Source organism: Eurosta solidaginis, unplaced genomic scaffold (assembly GCF_040869045.1).
Source record: "Eurosta solidaginis isolate ZX-2024a unplaced genomic scaffold, ASM4086904v1 ctg00001588.1, whole genome shotgun sequence".
Lineage (NCBI taxonomy): Eukaryota > Metazoa > Arthropoda > Insecta > Diptera > Tephritidae > Eurosta > Eurosta solidaginis.
In genome coordinates this window covers 32061-38472 of record NW_027137192.1, presented here as the reverse complement: position 1 = coordinate 38472, position 6412 = coordinate 32061, and positions in this window count along the sequence as shown.

Here is a 6412-nt window from a genome sequence, read left to right as displayed (position 1 = left end):
AGTTAAAGTTTAAGTTAAAGTTAAAGTTAAAGTTAAAGTTAAAGTTAAAGTTAAATTTAATGTTAAAGTTAAAGTTTAAGTTAAAGTTAAAGTTAAAGTTAAAGTTAAAGTTAAAGTTAAAGTTAAAGTTAAAGTTAAAGTTAAAGTTAAAGTTAAAGGTAAAGTTAAAGTTAAAGTTAAAGTTAAAGTTAAAGTTAAAGTTAAAGTTAAAGTTAAAGTTAAAGTTAAAGTCAAAGTCAAAGTTAATGTTAAAGTTAAAATTAAAGTTAAAGTTAAAGTTAAATTTAATGTTAAAGTTAAAGTTTAAGTTAAAGTTAAAGTTAAAATTAAAGTTAAAGTTAAAGTTAAAGTTAAAGTTAAAGTTAAAGTTAAAATTAAAGTTAAACTTAAAATTAAAGTTAAAGTTAAAGTTAAAGTTAAAGTTAAAGTTAAAATTAAAGTTAAAGTTAAAGATAAAGTTAAAGTTAAAGTTAAAGCTAAGTTAAATTTAATGTTAAAGTTAAAATTGAAGTTAAAGTTAAAGTTAAATTTAAAGTTAAAGTTAATTAAATTAAAGTTTGCTAAAATTAAAGTTAAAGTTAAGTTAAAGTTAAAGTTAAATTTAAAGTTAAAGTTAAAGTTAAAGTTAAAGTTAAAGTTAAAGTTAAAGTTAAAGTTAAAGCTAAAGTTAAAGTTAAAGTTAAAATTAAAGTTAAAATTAAATTTAAAGTTAAAGTTAAAGTTAAAGTTAAAGTTAAAATTAAAGATAAAGTTAAAGTTAATGTTAAAGTTAAAATTGAAGTTAAAGTTAAAGTTAAAATTAAAGTTAATTAAATTAAAGTTTGATAAAATTAAAGTTAAATTAAAGTTAAAGTTAAAGTTAAAGTTAAAGTTAAAGTTAAAGTTAAAGTTAAAGTTAAAGTTAAAGCTCAAGTTAAAGTTAAAATTAAAGTTAAGTTAAAGTAAAAGTTAAAGTTAAAGTTAAAGTTAAAGTTAAAGTTAAAATTAAAGTTAAAATTAAGTTAAAGTTAAAGTTAAAGTTAAGTTAAAGTTAAAGTTAAAGTTAAAGTTAAAGTTAAAGTTAAAATTAAAGTTAAAGTTAAAGCTAAAGTTAAATTTAAATTTAATATTAAAGTTAAAATTGAAGTTAAAGTTAAAGTTAAAGTTAAAATTAAAGTTAATTAAATTAAAGTTTGATAAAATTAAAGTTAAATTAAAGTTAAGTTAAAGTTAAAGTTAAAGTTAAAGTTAAAGTTAAAGTTAAAGTTAAAGTTAAAATTTAAGTTAAAGTTAAAGTTAAATTTAAAGTTAAAGTTAAAGTTAAAGTTAAAGCTAAAGTTAAAGTTAAAGTTAAAGTTAAAATTAAAGTTAAAGTTAAAGTTAAAATTAAAGTTAAATTTAAAATTAAAGTTAAAGTTAAAGTAAAAATTAAAGTTAAAGTTAAAGTTAAAGTTAAAGTTAAAATTAAAGTTAATTAAATTAAAGTTTGATAAAATTAAAGTTAAATTAAAGTTAAGTTAAAGTTAAAGTTAAAGTTAAAATTTAAGTTAAAGTTAAAGTTAAATTTAAAGTTAAAGTTAAAGTTAAAGCTAAAGTTAAAGTTAAAGTTAAAATTAAAGTTAAAGTTAAAGTTAAAATTAAAGTTAAATTTAAAATTAAAGTTAAAGTTAAAGTAAAAATTAAAGTTAAAGTTAAAGTTAAAGTTAAAGTTAAAGTTAAAGTAAAAATTAAAGTTAAAGTTAAAGCTAAAGTTAAAGTTAAAGTTAAAATTAAAGTTAAAGTTAAAGTTAAAATTAAAGTTAAAGTTAAAGATAAAGTTAAAGTTAAAGTTAAATTTGAAGTTAAAGTTAAAGTTAAAGTTAAATTTAAAGTTAAAATTAAAGTTAAAGTTAAAGTTAAAGTTAAAGTTAAAGTTAAAGTTAAAGTTAAAGCTCAAGTTAAAGTTAAAGTTAAAGTTAAAGTTAAGTTAAAGTAAAAGTTAAAGTTAAAGTTAAAGTTAAAGTTAAAGTTAAAATTAAAGTTAAAATTAAGTTAAAGTTAAAGTTAAGTTAAAGTTAAAGTTAAAGTTAAAGTTAAAGTTAAAGTTAAAGTTAAAGTTAAAGTTAAAGTTAAAGTTAAAGTTAAAATTAAAGTTAAAGTTAAAGTTAAATTTAAATTTAATGTTAAAGTTAAAATTGAAGTAAAAGTTAAAGTTAAAGTTAAAATTAAAGTTAATTAAATTAAAGTTTGATAAAATTAAAGTTAAATTAAAGTTAAGTTAAAGTTAAAGTTAAAGTTAAAGCTAAAGTTAAAGTTAAAGTTAAGTTAAAATTAAAGTTAAAGTTAAAGCTAAAATTAAAGTTAAAGTTAAAATTAAAGTTAAAGTTAAAGTTAAGTTAAAGTTAAAGTTAAAGTTAAAGTTAAAGTTAAATTTAAAGTTAAAGTTAAAGTTAAAGTTAAAATTAAAATTAAAGTTAAAGTTAAAATTAAAGTTAAATTTAAAGATAAAGATAAAGTTAAAGTTAAAGTTAAAGTTAAAGTTAAAATTAAAATTAAAGTTAAGTTAAAGTTAAAATTAAAATTAAAGTTAAAGTTAAAGTTAAAGATAAAGTTAAAGTTAAAGTTAAAATTGAAGTTAAAGTTAAAGTTAAAGTTAAAGTTAAAGTTAAAGTTAAAGTTAAATTTAAAGTTAAAGTTAAAGTTAAAGCTAAAGTTAAAGTTAAAGTTAAAGTTAAAGTTAAAGTTAAAATTAAAGTTAAAGTTAAAGTTAAAATTATAGTTAAATTTAAAGTTTAAGTTAAAGTTAAAATTAAAGTTAAAGTTAAAGTTAAAATTAAAGTTAAAGTTAAAGTTAAAGCTAAAGTTATAAGTTAAAGTTAAAGTTAAAGTTAAAGTTAAAGTTAAAGTTAAAGTTAAAGTTAAAGTTAAAGTTAAAGTTATAGTTAAAGTTAAAGTTAAAGTTAAAGTTAAAGTTAAGTTAAAGTTAAAGTTAAGTTAAAGTAAAAGTTAAAGTTAAAGTTAAAATTAAAGTTAAAGTTAAGTTAAAGTTAAAGTTAAAGTTGAAGTTAAAGTTAAAGTTAAGTTAAAGTTAAAGTTAAAGTTAAAGTTAAAGTTAAAATTAAAGTTAAAGTTAAAGTTAAAGTTAAAGTTAAAATTAAAGTTAATTAAATTAAAGTTTGATAAAATTAAAGTTAAAGTTAAGTTAAAGTTAAAGTTAAAGTTAAAATTAAATTTAAAGTTAAAGTTAAAGTTAAAATTAAAGCTAAAGTTAAAGTTAAAGTTAAAGATAAAGATAAAGTTAAAGTTATAGTTAATGTTAAAGTTAAAATTGAAGTTAAAGTTAAAGTTAAAGTTAAAATTAAAGTTAATTAAATTAAAGTTTGATAAAATTAAAGTTAAATTAAAGTTAAAGTTAAAGTTAAAGTTAAAATTAAAGTTAAAGTTAAAGTTAAAATTAAAGTTAAAATTAAAGATAAAGTTAAAGTTAATGTTAAAGTTAAAATTAAAGTTAAAGTTAAAGTTAAAGTTAAAATTAAAGTTAATTAAATTAAAGTTTGCTAAAATTAAAGTTAAATTAAACTTAAGTTAAAGTTAAAGTTAAAATTAAAGTTAAAGTTAAAGTTAAAGTTAAAGTTAAAGTTAAAGTTAAAGTTAAAGTTAAAGTTGAAGTTAAAGTTAAAGCTAAAGTTAAAGTTAAAGTTAAAGTTAAATTTAAATTTAAAGTTAAAGTTAAAGTTAAAGCTAAAGTTAAAGTTAAACTTAAAATTAAAGTTAAAGTTAAAGTTAAAGTTAAAATTAAAGTTAAAGTTAAAGATAAAGTTAAAGTTAAAGCTAAGCTAAATTTAATGTTAAAGTTAAAATTGAAGTTAAAGTTAAAGTTAAAGTTAAATTTAAAGTTAAAGTTAAAGTTGAAGTTAAAGTTAAAGTTAAAGTTAAAGTTAAAGTTAAAGTTAAAGTTAAAGTTAAAGCTAAAGTTAAATTTAAATTTAAAGTTAAAGTTAAAGTTAAAGCTAAAGTTAAAGTTAAAGTTAAATTTAAAGTTAAAGTTAAAATTAAAGTTAAAGATAAAGTTAAAGTTAAAGTTAAAGGTAAAGTTAAAGTTAAAGTTAAAGTTAAATTTAATGTTAAAGTTAAAATTGAAGTTAGAGTTAAAGTTAAAGTTAAATTTAAAGTTAAAGTTGAAGTTAAAGTTAAAGTTAAAGTTAAAGTTAAAGTTAAAGTAAAGTTAAAGTTAAAGTTAAAGTTAAAGTTAAAGTTAAAGTTAAAGTTAAAGCTGAAGTTAAAGTTAAATTTAAATTAAAAGTTAAAGTTAAAATTAAAGTTAAAGTTAAAGATAAAGTTAAAGTTAAAGTTAAATTTAATGTTAAAGTTAAAATTGAAGTTAAAGTTAAAGTTAAAGTTAAATTTAAAGTTAAAGTTAAAGTTGAAGTTAAAGTTAAAGTTAAAGTTAAAGTTAAAGTTAAAGTTAAAGTTAAAGTTAAAGTTAAAGTTAAAGTTAAAGTTAAAGTTAAAGTTAAAGTTAAAGTTAAAGTTAAAGTTAAAGGTAAAGTTAAAGTTAAAGTTAAAGTTAAAGTTAAAGTTAAAGTTAAAGTTAAAGTTAAAGTTAAAGTTAAAGTCAAAGTCAAAGTCAAAGTTAATGTTAAAGTTAAAATTAAAGTTAAAATTAAAGTTAAATTTAATGTTAAAGTTAAAGTTTAAGTTAAAGTTAAAGTTAAAGTTAAAATTAAAGTTAAAGTTAAAGTTAAAGTTAAAGTTAAAGTTAAAGTTAAAGTTAAAGTTAAAGTTAAAGTTAAACTTAAAATTAAAGTTAAAGTTAAAGTTAAAATTAAAGTTAAAGTTAAAGATAAAGTTAAAGTTAAAGTTAAAGCTAAGTTAAATTTAATGTTAAAGTTAAAATTGAAGTTAAAGTTAAAGTTAAATTTAAAGTTAAAGTTAAAGTTTAAGTTAAAGTTAAAGTTAAAGTTAAAGTTAAAGTTAAATTTAATGTTAAAGTTAAAGTTTAAGTTAAAGTTAAAGTTAAAGTTAAAGTTAAAGTTAAAGTTAAAGTTAAAGTTAAAGTTAAAGTTAAAGTTAAAGTTAAAGGTAAAGTTAAAGTTAAAGTTAAAGTTAAAGTTAAAGTTAAAGTTAAAGTTAAAGTTAAAGTTAAAGTCAAAGTCAAAGTTAATGTTAAAGTTAAAATTAAAGTTAAAGTTAAAGTTAAATTTAATGTTAAAGTTAAAGTTTAAGTTAAAGTTAAAGTTAAAATTAAAGTTAAAGTTAAAGTTAAAGTTAAAGTTAAAGTTAAAGTTAAAGTTAAAATTAAAGTTAAACTTAAAATTAAAGTTAAAGTTAAAGTTAAAGTTAAAGTTAAAGTTAAAATTAAAGTTAAAGTTAAAGATAAAGTTAAAGTTAAAGTTAAAGCTAAGTTAAATTTAATGTTAAAGTTAAAATTGAAGTTAAAGTTAAAGTTAAATTTAAAGTTAAAGTTAATTAAATTAAAGTTTGCTAAAATTAAAGTTAAAGTTAAGTTAAAGTTAAAGTTAAATTTAAAGTTAAAGTTAAAGTTAAAGTTAAAGTTAAAGTTAAAGTTAAAGTTAAAGTTAAAGCTAAAGTTAAAGTTAAAGTTAAAATTAAAGTTAAAATTAAATTTAAAGTTAAAGTTAAAGTTAAAGTTAAAGTTAAAATTAAAGATAAAGTTAAAGTTAATGTTAAAGTTAAAATTGAAGTTAAAGTTAAAGTTAAAATTAAAGTTAATTAAATTAAAGTTTGATAAAATTAAAGTTAAATTAAAGTTAAAGTTAAAGTTAAAGTTAAAGTTAAAGTTAAAGTTAAAGTTAAAGTTAAAGCTCAAGTTAAAGTTAAAATTAAAGTTAAGTTAAAGTAAAAGTTAAAGTTAAAGTTAAAGTTAAAGTTAAAGTTAAAATTAAAGTTAAAATTAAGTTAAAGTTAAAGTTAAAGTTAAGTTAAAGTTAAAGTTAAAGTTAAAGTTAAAGTTAAAGTTAAAATTAAAGTTAAAGTTAAAGCTAAAGTTAAATTTAAATTTAATATTAAAGTTAAAATTGAAGTTAAAGTTAAAGTTAAAGTTAAAATTAAAGTTAATTAAATTAAAGTTTGATAAAATTAAAGTTAAATTAAAGTTAAGTTAAAGTTAAAGTTAAAGTTAAAGTTAAAGTTAAAGTTAAAGTTAAAGTTAAAGTTAAAGTTAAAATTTAAGTTAAAGTTAAAGTTAAATTTAAAGTTAAAGTTAAAGTTAAAGTTAAAGCTAAAGTTAAAGTTAAAGTTAAAGTTAAAATTAAAGTTAAAGTTAAAGTTAAAATTAAAGTTAAATTTAAAATTAAAGTTAAAGTTAAAGTAAAAATTAAAGTTAAAGTTAAAGTTAAAGTTAAAGTTAAAGTTAAAATTAAAGTTAATTAAATTAAAGTTTGATAAAATTAAAGTTAAATTAAAGTTAAGTTAAAGTTAAAGTTAAAGTTAA